The sequence below is a fragment of the Chiloscyllium plagiosum genome, unplaced genomic scaffold, assembly GCF_037043375.1.
Source record: "Chiloscyllium plagiosum isolate Xiang-an unplaced genomic scaffold, Cpla_swu_hap1 HiC_scaffold_49, whole genome shotgun sequence".
Taxonomy (NCBI): domain Eukaryota; kingdom Metazoa; phylum Chordata; class Chondrichthyes; order Orectolobiformes; family Hemiscylliidae; genus Chiloscyllium; species Chiloscyllium plagiosum.
Genome location: NW_028270187.1, coordinates 10,049,537 through 10,063,823, shown reverse-complemented (window position 1 = coordinate 10,063,823; position 14,287 = coordinate 10,049,537). Strand labels below are relative to the sequence as shown.

The 14,287-nt window shown below is 43.5% G+C and overlaps 1 protein-coding gene, 1 long non-coding RNA gene and 1 pseudogene across 4 annotated transcripts in view; 1 reads left to right on the top strand and 2 right to left on the bottom strand.

The window, feature by feature from the left end:
• The window catches only part of LOC148135504 (uncharacterized), a 303,943-nt pseudogene that overhangs the window by 3,043 nt on the left and 286,613 nt on the right, over positions 1-14,287 (bottom strand).
• LOC122545372 (uncharacterized) overlaps positions 1-14,287 on the top strand; it is a 66,523-nt gene that overhangs the window by 39,780 nt on the left and 12,456 nt on the right. For 2 of the 3 annotated variants that reach the window (XM_087984559.1, XM_087984557.1), the window contains 3 exons: positions 4,718-4,861; positions 10,370-10,557; positions 11,971-12,098. The gene's annotated coding sequence lies outside the window, so the exon portion shown is untranslated. Of the gene's footprint in view, positions 1-775; positions 1,259-4,717; positions 4,862-10,369; positions 10,558-11,970; positions 12,099-14,287 lie in introns of those variants that run through there. The other variant, XM_087984558.1, reaches the window with a different exon arrangement.
• LOC122544662 (uncharacterized) lies at positions 1,014-3,739 on the bottom strand. Its single transcript, XR_006310423.2, has 3 exons — positions 3,649-3,739; positions 3,105-3,372; positions 1,014-1,132 (listed from the first exon to the last, which is right to left on the bottom strand). It is a non-coding gene; the product is annotated as an uncharacterized LOC122544662 (long non-coding RNA).

Sequence of the window (14,287 nt, the reverse complement as noted above, 5' to 3'; positions counted from 1 at the left end):
GAGGCAAAACTTCCCTTGTCCTCCACCTGTCAGTGGCAACTGGGCCATTCACAGGGAAACATCAAAAATATCATCAGGAGGGGGCCATTTGGCCTCTCTAGTCTGCTCCACCCATTCGAAGGGATCATGGCTGATCACCCAACACAGTCCCCTCTCCCCGCACTCTCCCTTTAGCCCCTAAGAACTCAATCCAAATCCTTCCTGAACAACATCCAGTATTCTGGCCCTGACTGCTTTCTGTGACAGAGAATTCCACAGGCTCCCCACTCTCTGGGTGAAGACATTTCTCCCCAGCTCAGTCCCACTCCATTTCCTTTTGACCGTGACCCTCTAGTTCTGGACTCTCCGCCCAGTCACAGGGAACACCCTCCCTGCGTTTACTCTGTTTCATCCTTCAAAATTTATAGGTTTCTATGAGATTTCCCCCTTAATTCTTCTAAACTCCAGTGAATATCATCCTAACCATTCCTGTCTCTCTCAATCTGTCAGTCCTGCCATCCCAGGAATCATTCTGGAAAACCTTCACTGCACTCCCTCCATAAGCACAATATCCCTCCTCAAAGAAGGAAACCTCAAACTGCTCACACAGTTCACCAGGGTGTGGTCTCACAGTGTCCAATTGTAAAGAGACATCCCTGCACTTGGACTTGAATCCTCTCGCTATGAAGGCCTCCCTTATCTAAGAAAGGATATTACTCTCTCTCTCTCTCTCTCTCTCTCCCTTCCCCCCACAAATGCTGCCGACCTGCTGAGTTTGTGAAGTAATTTTTTTTAGAGTGTTCCTGTCAAGACTTCAGCTGGACCCCAGTGAAGAACAAGCACAGATCAAAGATGAAGAATGAATTACCTAGCTCTGAGGTTGATGGAATTCGTGGTCACATTAAATATCGTTCCAAACCCTGGTGATCGCAACAAGGTATCAGCCTTGGTGCTGGGACTGGAAGGATTCAATGGCCAGCTCTCTCCTGTCTGAGCTAAAGTTGTAATTCCCGCTGGCATTGTTTAAGGCTTACCTTTGAAGGTACCATTGAAAGTACGGTCCTGTACCTCGACACAATACACACTCGAACAAGACGATTCCCAATCAGAACCTCCATTTTATTGACTCTGGGGGTGAAGAAAATGTCAGGAACTGGAAGAAAACAAGACAAAGAGGAAATAAAAGATTGGATGTTGAAATTGTCTTTCTTTTTGCAGATGTTATCTTCTATGACAAGATAATAACCGACAAAGGAGAAATAAAACAACTGAGATTTCACATCGTTGCAAAGTTTTCATCTGTTATAAAATCTACATTTCAAAAGATTTGTGTTAACTATGGATGGTCAAATCCAACCTTTGCCCTCTTGATGTTTAATGGTATTACTGTCACTGTCCCCAACCCCTGCTGTATCAAATCCTAGGGGTTACATTACTAACCCCATACCCCACAGTATCAACATCCTGGGAGTTACTGTCACTGTCCCCACCCCCAAACCACATTCAACATCCTGGGAGTTACCGTCACTGTCCCAACCCCCACCCCACTGTCAATCCTGGGGGTTAATCACAGGTCCCCCCACACCCACACTGTCAACATTCTGGGAGTTACCGTCAATGTCCCCACACCGACCTCCTGTCAACATCCTGGGGTTACCGTCACTGTCCCCATCCCGCACCCCCCCCCAATTTGAACATCTTCCATGCCAGTTAAAAGCAACCATCTCTCTGTTTTCAAATACCAGACTCCCAGTTGTAAGGTCATAGAACCGAAACAGGCCCTTTGACCCAACTCGTCCATGCTTACGAAGTCTCCAAACAGAACTAGCTGCATTTGCTTGTGTTTGACCCATATCCGTCAAAATCTTTCCTATCCATGCATCTTTCCAAATGTCTCTTAGAGGTTGTTATTGTATCCTCTTCTACCACTTCCTCTGGCAGCTCATTCCAAAAAACACACCACCCTCTGTGTGATAAAGTTACCCCTCAAGTTGCTTTGAAATCTTTCCCCTCTCACCTTAAACCACTGTCTTCTAGTTTTGGACTCCCCGTCCTGGGGAAAAGACCTTGACTATTCACCTTATCCAAGCCCCTATTTCTGCAACAATATACATATGAAACATCAAAGACCACTTAACGTGAGTCTAGCCTTGGATTGCAAGTGCACATCTAAATCGTTTTTCAACGTGATGAGGATTTCTGCCTGTGAGAAACAAAAGCTCACTCACTTTAATAATTTCAGTCCGAGACTAATTTCTGAATCAGCCATTTATTTGTACACCTATAGATGGGTGCTTTGTCTAATTACCTGGTAAGGTAATGACAAAATGCACACTATATCCAAAAAACCCTCGCTATTTATACCATATGTTTTCCTTATTCCATTGTCTGTTCCCTGCTTCGCTTACGTCACTCATTTCCTTAAGACTTATCCCACAACTTCTGTTTATCCTGTTTTGTCCGTGACAAACTCTTTTCTCTGACTCCCATAAGGGTGTTTGACGTCAGTCTATTATAGATTATTGATTAGGCATATCTTTTCTTCTATCAGCATCTATTTCCATCCAGAGGCCACTTTGACCTCTTTGATTAGGGTTTATTCCTGTGTCCCCGTGTAAGGGGGAAACAGATGCTTTCCTGTTTGCCCATATATCCACCATTGTTCTGTATTCATGTCTCATGCTTTCTTTTTGCTGAATATGTATTTTCTCATTCCTATTCTGTATCAGAATTTATACTTGCAGAAATAACATTAATTCATTTATATCCCACATGCCTCTCGCACCCTTACAGACAGTGAGTTCCAGACCTCCATCACCCTTTCAGTGAAAATGTTTTCCCTCACATCCCCCTTGAAACCCCCAACCCTTACTTTAAATCCATGCCCCTCCCCCAGTCATTGATCCTTCCTATCTACACCCCTCATTATTTTATACATCTCAATCATGTCCCCACACTCTCAATCTGCTCTAAGGAAAACAACCCCAGTCTGTCCAATCTCTCTCCATCACAAACTCTCCAGCCCCCAAGACAATAACCTGGTAAGTCTCTCTCTGCATGCTTCCCCAAGTGCTATCACATTGCTCCGATAATGTTGATTTGTATAGAGTTGCTTAAAAACTCACTGAAATGGCGATAAATTTGCTGTTCAGGAGAGACTCTGCCTGCTGGTTAGAAACAGCACAGTGCTAATTGCCGTCTTGACGTTTGCTGATGTTGATGGTTGTGTGTACGGTTCTGCAGTGGTTGGAGTATTCCCAGTAAATCTCCTCACCATCCTTGTAGAAAATATATTCAACTGGGGTCGAAACGACTGGTTTAAGGAGGTGCTGTCTCCCTCCACTACCTCATTTCCAGTGTGGACACTCAGCTCTTGGACTGACACAGGGATGCCTGTGATTAAACCAAACTGTTAGGCACTTTTCTAAGGCAGGAGTTGCTGTTTTCAACAACAAACAGTACTCCCACAGTCAGAGAGAGTTAGAGTCAGAGAGAGGCAGGGAGAAACAGAGACATAGACACACACACAGGCATATAGAGTTACATAGAAACATAGTCAGAGTCAGAAAGAGGCACAAGATCACAGCGTCATCGAGATTAATCGACATAAAGTAAGTCATAGACAGTCCAACAGAGAGAGATAGAGACCTCGCAGTCTGTACAATATACCTCACCGGGGGGAGGATCTCTCCTGTCCCCCTCCACCCCCCAATAACCACCATCCTGACCCTCGGGAACGGGACATGTTGACACAGTCCGCTCTCCCTCGGCGCTTTTCCTTCCCGCGTGGCCCCGGCGCCATTTTAGCTTCAGGCCCCGCGCGAGATGGCGGTTAACGGCCGCCTCGTGCCCCAAGTGACCGTTAGCAGCTGCTTCAGGGGAAAGGCTCTTTAAAGGGACAACCCTTTCAGGAGAGAGAAACAACAGGGCCAGCTCCGGGACTCGCCAAACTCAATAATGTAAGAAATGGGAAAGTGTTGTTTTCGCAGATATAGCAAAAAGGTAGTGATAATAAGCTTAAGTATAGTGCTGATAAATCAAATGCTTTTAAGAAAAACAAGCGTGTGCGTGCAGAAAAGGGGAACAACGGAAAACCGTTAGTGGATAATTGGTTACTAACTTTAATGCATAATTATTCTCGCAAATAATTTTTTTCATCATGATAGTTTAAATAATTTAGTCTCAGCAAACTAGCTGAAATGCATAAACTAGGCAAGAAAGGACACATTGTTAAAATATTCAGGAATGGAATGTACCTATGAACAATGGAAGATTTTACAAGCAAACAGATAAAATGAAAGGAACATCAAGATCCAAGTTTAGCAAAATCTCCCTTATGTCAGCACTTACAGAGGGAAGGGTCGCCAACTTGGAAAAGGGGGGAATAATAAGAGCGGATTGCAAGTTATTCAGAGAGGAGAAAGTGAGGTCTGCAGATGCTGGAGATCAAAGTTGAAACTTTATTGCTGGAACAGCACAGCAGGTCAGGCAGCATCCAGGGAACAGGAGATTCGACGTTTCGGGCACAGGCCCTTCTTCAGTTATTCAGAGAATAAAGTTGATTGGGTAATGTAGGAGTCAGAAGAGGCGACCTCACGCAGCTCAAAAGTATAACTGTGTTTGAATGCTCATTGCTCATTTGCTTCTGCAGTTGATGCCCTTGCAAGATCGTAGAATAAATTGTCTTGTTTCCAGTTTTGGTGGTCTCGTCTAATTTTATTAAATTTATTTCTAACAGATTTGCTGCCAGTCACCTGGATATATCCGGGTATCTGGGCGACTGGGGTAGGCAGCAGTAGTTGCTGCCAGGTGGATATATCTGGTTATTGCTGCGGGACGGGGCATGCTGAAACGACCAGGTACCTCTTGTGCACAGACCAAGGTAAGAAAATTGACCTTTAAGTATTGCCTTAGTGGTCGGGGATGTACGAGAAGTATGGGGAATTGGCAACACATAAAATAAAGTATTTAATTGGCTAGATTAATGTGACGAGTAAGGTGTCTACCTGATTCGACCACCGGTTGTTAAGAGGGGAAATCCCCCACGCGAAGGTCAGGAGCCTGAAGCGGGTGTGGAAGAAGGTGACACCGGACCTCAGTAAGGTTAATTAAATTACATAAAGTAACGGCCGAGTATTAAAATAGGAAATAAGAATAGTTGTTTAAGCGTCGAAGGAGACGTGAGAGGGACGACCGAGGACCACATCCCACCGGACAGTCTTTTAGGAAAAATGTTAAGAGATTGGAAGTACAATCCTCTGACGCGAGGAAAGGATAAAAAACAAATGATAAAATGTCAATGAAAAACAGCCTTAGTCAGGAGGAATCAGATTATGCTTCGTGTCAGAAGGGCTCGTCGCTGAAGGGCTACTGAGGGTATACTTCGTAACTAACTTATAGCCAGACATCTAGAAAAAGATTCAAAAGCTAGTGGAGTCATTGCAGGAAGCTCAAAGTGTCTGTGAGATATGGTGCCTGTGTGTGTGTGAGAGAGAGAAGAGAAAAGCTGTACAGCTAACAGAAAGTTTAACCCTTTGTGATTCGGTTTGAATGCACATTTGTTTGTTGGTGATTGAATGTTTGTGCTTTGTTCCCTGGAGCTTCAGATCTGGGACTGTTTTGAATCTGATTTCTATTATGGAAATTTTAACATGATTTCTTTTAAGGTTAAGGATTTTACAGATTATGAAATAAAATGTTAACTCCTGCTCTTTTTACAGGTCATGACTGCCTTACTATCGGTTTCTAACTAGTCTCTTTTATCCTTACATAAAAGCGATTTATGGAGGACAGTTGAAGTCTCAGTTCAACACTAGATTGTAATAAATCAAAAAAAAATCCTATGGTTAAAATTGGTGACCTTGGATTCGGCCATTATTCATGCATTCGAAATTTTTTTTTAACTTGAATAGACAAATCCTTTTTAAGGCAGCTCTGGTTATTTCACGACCTATAGCATTGTAATTGAGCAATGACTGGTCAGGACTACTTAAGAAAACTAATTTTGGATTTAAATCAGGGGACTAAAACCAGGTAATTATAATGGATTTAAAGTTGGGAACTGTATGCATTTTACATTTTAAATATTAAACACTGAATAAATGAATTTATAATATATAAATATATATTTACAAGTAAGATTCCAAAATGTATAGTTAGGAATAGGCTTTAAAGTTAGACAAACCATAAATTGTATTTGAGATTACAGGGAGCAAGAAATATTGCATTATTTCTTTTTTTAAAAAAAAAATCAAGGTCTAAACAAAACATTGGGTGATGAGGAATGGCCATGAGGTGGCCCTAAAGCTATTTAGTTGGTTAAATCGGCTCAGCAATTGATCTGGCAACGTAACATGAGAAGCAGAAACAGAAGGCAAAAATAATGATAGCCACGGTTGATGAGGTAATAAAGAAAAGGACAAAACTAAAAGGAGAAGCCAACCGGAATGGTGGCGGGCAGCATGTTGAAAATAAGGGGAGGAGAAGGTTTCGGGGAGGAGATGTTAAGGGGTCTGGTAGACAAGAACAAGGATCAAAGTTGAATTCCCCACAGGCAGGATGTTATTACTGTGGAAAGACAGGTCACTTTAAGGGAGAGTGTCTAGATCTGAAAAAGGAAGTAAAGGTAGTGCCGTTTATGAACCTCAATGAAAAATAGGGGTGTCAGGAGTTCCTGCCCCCGGGGAGAAGTCACAAGTGACTGGTAAACAAACAGAACTGCACGATTACAGTTGTTAAAATGTTTTAGTCACTTGTTGCGTTTCCACCCTGAATTATATAATATATATAATTAATAATTAATATTTATAATAAATCAATTGTGTTAGCCTGAATCAATATTAATTGGCAGGATTCCGTCATACATTCTCAGTGACCTGTCATATTGATTCATGGTTAATTTAAAACATGACTGCATTAATTCATTCCTGAAGAAGGGCTCATGCCCGAAACATCGGTTCTCCTGCTCCTTGGATGCTGCCTGACCTGCTGCGCTTTTCCAGCAACACATTTTCAGCTCTGATCTCCAGCATCTGCTGTCCTCACTTTCTCCTGCATTAATTCATTGTTAATTAAAGAATGGAAAGCTACGTTACTGGCCAGTGTGTGCAGGCAGTGGCAGCAACAGCCTTATTGGGAGACGAGAGTCGGAAACTTACTTTTTGGGGAGCCTTAATAGTCAGCACCCCACATCAGGTATGGACCATATTAAATCAGAAAGTAGGACGATGGCTCACAGACTGTAGGATCTTGAAATATGAGACAATCTTAATAGAGCAGAATGACCGTGTGTTAGTCACAGACAGTTGCTTGAATCCAGCTGCATTTCTGTGGTGGGGAGAGGGGGTGGCCCTTGGCAATCCAGAACATGACTTGATATTACTGAATATCAGACTAAAGTGCGAATGGACTTAAGAGACGTAACATTGCATGCGGGAGTCAGTTGTTTATCGACGGGTCCTCCCAGATGATTGAGGGTAAAAAGCATATCCATTGTGCCGTAGTAGACGGAATAGAGGGAAGCATTATCGAGGCTGAAAGACTGCCTAATGGCTGGTCAGCCCAAACTTGTGAACTCTATGCCCTAGAAAGAGCTCTCAGAACCTTAGAAAACAAAAACAAAAGAGCGGTATGTACAGACTCCAAATATGCTTTTGGAGTGGTATATACCTTCGGAAAAATTTGGCAAGAAAGAGGACCGATAAATAGCAGAGGAAAAGAACTAGCTCATGAGGAATTGATAAAACAAGTGCTGGAATCCCTGTTACTCCCGAGAGAAATAGCGATAGTTCATATAAACGGACATCAGAAGGGGAATGAACCGGAAGTAAGAGGAAATAGACTAGCTGATGAGATAGTTAAAGAAGCGACCCTGAATCCACAAGGAGCAGTGATATACTCCCTAATACCTACAATTCCAGATCTTCAGGGTGCCCCATTGTTTACTACAAAGGGGGAAAAGGGACTAAAAGATTTAGGAGCTGCAAAGACAGCAGATGGGCTCTAGTTGTCACCCGAGCTGGGAGGGACCATTCCTAACCCCCCTGACTACTGAGACAGCTATCTGGACTACTGAGACAGCTATCCGGACTACTGAGACAGCTATCCGGACTGCTGAGAAGGGGTGGAGTCATCACACTCACATTAAAGGTCCTGTGAATGCCCCATCGGCGGAGTGGCACGCTCATCCTACAACCCTCTGAAAGTTAAGCTGAGAAAGAAGGAATGAACTGAGACAAAAGACTCTTTTAATGTTTGATGATATATATTGTTGTTGTTTGTAAGGGCTGCATGGACTCACCTCTCCCTGGCGCCTAAAAGATTAAGACAGATAGACAGGACGGTTGGCAGAGGTCAGAGATGGGCGGGTATTGGTATAGTACGGAGGCGGGAAAAATCACTTCACTTCACTATGCCAAACTTATGCTGAACAAAAGGGACTTTCTGACTGTTGGGTCTGTGCAGAGGTCCCACACCATGGCGAATCTGGGATGCCCACCTCGGTAATATCGCTCACCAAAAGAGAAGTGTACGATGTACAACAATTTGACTCTGGCTCAAATAATACAAAGTGGAGATCTGACGGGTGAATATAACATTTTTGGATAGTTCCCTCGACCAGCCCTGAAAACCCAGCGTGCTATCGATGGCCTTAGAGTTTCCCCACCGAAAGCAGCAGTAAATACCACCTGTTTCTGTAATCAGAATGATACCGCACCCTTCCAATTAGGAAAATCATCTTGTGTCTATACCAGCCAAGCCACTGCCATGACCATTCCCCGAATATTAAACGGAACATATTGGGTATGTGGCCTGAAGGCCTATCCATTTATTCCTGGGGAAAAATAGATTTGCATGACCGAATGTATAGGAATGCATGCATGTTATGATGTTGATGAAATACTGCCTCAAAGCCAGAAAGGCTGGAGTGGCTGCTGTTACCTCGCTTATATAGTTCCTCACCTCCGATTAGAAAAACATGAGCACTACCTGAGAAAGGAGGGGGGAATAAGACGTAAGGCCCGAGAGGTCCCTGAAGGAGACCGTCTATTGTGGACACGATTCCCAAACTACGGTGCTGCAAGAGCAGGGGTAGAAATACAGAAACTGGCGGTTGCCCTTGAGAAGTTAATTAATGAAACCGTTGACGTAATGGGAGAAACTCAGTCCCAAATATCGGCCATAACCACCGAAATGATTGCCACAAGACTAACAGCTTTACAGAATTGAATGGCTTTAGACTACCTCTTGGCCAAAAAAGGGGGAACCTGTGCTCTGATTGGTAAGGAATGCAGCACCGTCATCCTCGACACCTCTTCCACAGTGGAAGATAAGGCAGAAATAGTAAAGAAAAAGATAAAGAATATAAAAGAAATTGGGGATGAACTTCAAAAAGATGAGGGATGGGGATGGGCGACTGGGGACTGACTGGTTGGGGAAATTGGTTAGTTAATTTAGGCATTTATATATTACTGATGATAGTAGGTCTAATAATAGGATTTAATGTGTTAAAGTGGATAGTGAGTAAGTTGGTAATGTCTTTAAGAGGACAACAATCAATGTTGGGTGCACAAGGAAGATAGCGTAGCAGATTACTCCTAGAGTTTGAAAAAAGGCAGACTTAGGAGGGCAGAAATGGCAAGATTGTTAACCTCTGCACCTTAGGGTGAAAAGAGGGCAGAAAATAAAACTGCAAAAACAACAAATGGTATAAAAAAAAAGAAATGGGGGAGTTGTAAGAAATGGGGAAGTGTGTTGTTTTCGCAGATATAGCAAAAAGGTAGTGATAATAAGCTTAAGTATAGTGCTGATAGATCAAATGCTTCTAAGAAAAACAAGCGTGTGCGTGCAGAAAAGGGGAACAGCGGAAAACCGTTAGTGGATAATTGGGTACTAACTTTAGTGCATAATTATTCTAGCAAATAATTTTTTTCATCATTATAGTTTAAATAATTTAGTCTCAGCAAACTAGCTGAGATAGCTGAAATGCATAAACTAGGCAAGAAAAGACACATTGTTAAAATATTCAGGAATGGAATGTACCTATGAACAATGGAAGATTTTACAAGCAAACAGATAAAATGAAAGGAACATCAAGATCCAAGTTTAGCAAAATCTCCCTTATGTCAGCACTTACAGAGGGAAGGGTCGCCAACTTGGAAAAGGGGGGAATAACAAGAGCGGATTGCAAGTTATTCAGAGAATAAAGTTGATTGGGTAATGTAGGAGTCAGAAGAGGCGACCTCACGCAGCTCAAAAGTATAACTGTGTACTAGTTTGAATGCTCATTGCTCATTTGCTTCTGCATTTGATGCCCTTGCAAGATCGTAGAATAAATTGTCTTGTTTCCAGTTTTGGTGGTCTTGTCTAATTTTATTAAATTTATTTCTAGCAATAATAATGACAAATACACACACAGAGAGGTGGGAGTGAACAAGAAATTGTGCAGCAGTACATCAAGACCAATGGCCACTCTCCCGAAGGACGGCTGCCCCGGACTCGAAACGTTGACTCCGCTTTCTCTCTGTCTGTCTCTGGACAGATGCTACCAGGCCTGAAGCACAAACAAGGTCCTCGGGGGTGAGTCCGAGTTCAGGATCCTGTTAAGGTTCGGTTGGCAGATGGATGACAGTGTGGGAGGGTATGCAATGGGATTAGAAGAATAGAGACAGAGACTGTTTCCTAAATGGGGAAAGGTTTCGGAAATCTGAAGCGCAAAGGGACTTGGGAGTCCGAGTTCCGGATTCTCTTCAGGTTAACAGGCAGGTTCAGTTAGCAGTTAGGAAGGCAAATGTAATGTTTGCATTCATTTCGGGAGGGTTAGAATACAAGAGCAGGGATGTACTGCTGAGGCTGTATAAGGCTCTGGTCTGACCACATTTGGATTATTGAGCGCAGTATTGGGCCCCATATCTAAGGAAGGATGTGCTGAACTTGCAGGGGGTTCAGAGGGCGTTTACAAGAAAAATCCCAGGGATGAAACACTTCTCATATGAGGAGAGGATGAGGGCTCTGGTTCTTAACTTGATGGAGTTCAGAAAGATGAGAGAGAACCTGATTGAAACTTACAGAATATTGAGAGGCCCATTCATGCATCTGCCTTGATGCTATCGTCTGGGGAGTGTTTCCAAACAAACAGCCCTATGGGGTGCAGGAAGACAGTTCCTTAAATGTGGCATTGCAGCTTGACACTGTGGTGAAGTAAGCGTTTGGCATGCTTGCCTTCACTGGTCAGAGCACTGATGACAGGGGTTGGGGCATCATGTTACAGCTGTACAGGATGTTGGTGAGGCCACTTTTAAAATACTGTGTACAGTCCTGGTCAACCTGCTGTAGAAAGGATGTCGTTAAGCTTGAAAGGTTATAGAAAAGATTTACAAAGATGTTATCAAGGTTGCAGGGTTTGAGTTATAAGCAGAAGCTTCATAAGCTGGGACCTTTTCTCCCCTGGAGCGTTAGAGGCTGAGGGGTGACCTTTATAGAGGTTATAAAATCACGAGGGGCACAGAAAAGGTAAATAGGTATAGTCTTTTCCCCAATGTAGGGGTGTCCCAAACTAGTGGGCATAGGTTTAAGGTGAGAGTGGAAAGATTAAAAAGGGACCTGAGAGACAAATTTATCACACACAGGGCAGTGATTATATGGAATGAGCTGCCAGAGGAAGTGGTAGAGGCAGGTACAATTACATGGAAGAGACGTTTGTAAAGGTACATGGATAAGAAAGGTTCAGAGAAGTATGCGTCCAATGCAGATAAATGGGGCGAGTTGAGTTTGGACAACCTTGTCAGCATGGGTGAGTTGGGCTGAAGGGCCTGTTTCCATGCTGCATGACTCCATGAAAATGGATGAGAATAACAAACTTTGCCTGAATGTACAGGAGGAGCTGTGAATATGTGGGGTCATTATACAGACCAATTTCTCTTATCAAAACACATGATTGGAACAAATCACAAACTGATCCTGACAAATGTTATTTCTCTGTCCTCTGAACAGGATGTGGCCATCTCTGTCAAGGTGGGAAGTGGATGCAATTCTGAAATGTCTTTGAACCAATCGACTTGCTCAGCCAGAAGGCAGTAAAGAGTTTGCAATGGTTAGGAATCACGTGCAGAGCAGAGCGGGTAAGGAGGTCAGATTTCACTCCTTTAAGGACCATCGCAGACAGGAACAGGAGAAGGCCATTCAGCCCCTCTAGCCTGCTCATCCATTCAATAGCATTGTGGCTGATGCACCATTCCTCATGCTCACTTTCCTGCATTTAACCTGTAACCCTCAATTCCCTGACTGATCAAGAATCTCCTGCTCCTGTTTCCACACACAGCTCTCTGTGGCAAGGAGTTCCAACGACTCTCAACCCTCTGAAAGAAGAAACTCCTCCTCACCTCAGTCTTCAATTTTGAACCAGATGGTTGTTTGTTCCTGACAACAGTCATCATTAGAGTCTTAACTCCAGATCTGTTTTTGTTTAAAATCGCATTCCAAATCCACCATCTGCCAAAGCAAGATTCAAATTCACATCTGCAGGGCATACCCTGGGGAGCTGAAAGTATAGGATTTTGCTTCCCCATTATTTCAGAAACTGAAAGTGAATCTCATCAAAATTGAGACCAGAACAAGTTGCTGCACACCACTGAGCTAAACATTGATGTCGACAGAATCCATACAGTGCGCAAAGGGACCATTCAGCCCATCCAGTCTGTCCTAAGCCAGTGAAGAGGATCCCACCCAGACCCCTACCCTACCCCTGTAACCCTGCATTCACCATGGCCAATCCCTCTAACCTGCACATCATAGAATCCTACGCATGGAAGCAGGCCTTTTGGCCTGTCAGGTCCATATATTGGCCCTCTGAATAGCATCCGACCCAGACCTACCACCTCTCCAATCCCTGTAACCCTGCATTTCCCATGACTATGCCTCTTAGCGTGCATAACTCTCACACTATGGGCAACTTAGCAAGGCCAATCCATCTAAACTGCACATCTTTGGACTGTGGGAGGAAACCGGAGAACCTGGAGAAGACCCATGCAGAGAAAGGGAGAATGTGCAAACTCCCAATAAACAGTCACCCAGGGCTGGAATTGTTCCTGGGACCCTGGCGCTGTGAGGCAACAATGGTAACCACTGTGCCACCCAATGTTTTTGCCGCTGGCCATGCAGGGGTTGGTTAGCTCAGTTGATTCTATAGTAGGCTTACAATGTACAGTCACATTGACAGCTTGCGTTCAATTGCTGGTCTGGTAGAGATTGCTGTGAGTGATCATTCCCTGTGCTTTAGATGTGGTGTCCTTCAGGTTAAACCATAAAACAGTTGTTTGCCTTTTCTCCCCCACACCTCTTTCTCCCTCTCTCTAATGAGACAATGGTGACTTCACATTAATCACCTGCTAAAAACATAACTTTGCTGATTAAAAATTAACTGCCCTCTTTTTCACTGCAAAATAACTTGTACTTTTCCTCCCTGATGCACTATTGGAGTGAGCTGAAAATAAAAGAGAAGACACTTTACCAATGGTGCGTATCTAAATGAAGTGGGAGAGGGTGCACAGGGAGATTTACCAGCATATTGCCTTGGGGGCTGCAGAGTTTCAGTGATTGAGAGAGGTTGGACAGACTGGAGGAGTTGTTCTTACAGCAGAGTAGATTGAAGGAGAGGGATGTATAAAATGATGAGGGATGAAGATAGAGGAGGCAGGAAGAAACTTTCCCCGCTTAACGGAGGTGGGGAAGGGGTATAGAGTAAAGGTAAGGGCCAGGAGGTTTCAAGGGGATGTGAGGAAAATCTTGTTCACCCAGAAGGTGGTGTGCAATCTGTAAGTCACTGCCTGTGAGGGTGGGAGACGCAGAAACTCTCATTACATTGAAGGAGGATTTAAATGTGCACTCGTGACGCCAAGTGCTGGGGAAATGGGATTAGAGAATATCGAGATGGTTGTTTCTGACCAGCACAGACTCTGGCCTTTTTCTGGGATGCAGATTTCTCAAAAAATATGACTAACTCACCTTTGAGATGTGTATTCTACATCCAAGATACTATCTAGCATGATTTTGTACATTTCATGTTCAGAGATGAGGGGTTTGTCGTTGAAAGAGAGATTCAGCAGTTAAGGCCAATATTCTCTGGAGTTTAGAGGAATAAGGGAGATCCAACTGAGGGATACAGGGTGGTAAAGGAGATGGGATTGACAAAGGAGACAGAGAGGATGTTTCCTCAGGTGTGACAATTTAGAACGAGAGGGTTATTGCTTCAGGAGAAGGGAATGGAACAGATTGTAACGAGAGATGTTGAGAAATGTCTCCCCTCCAAGGC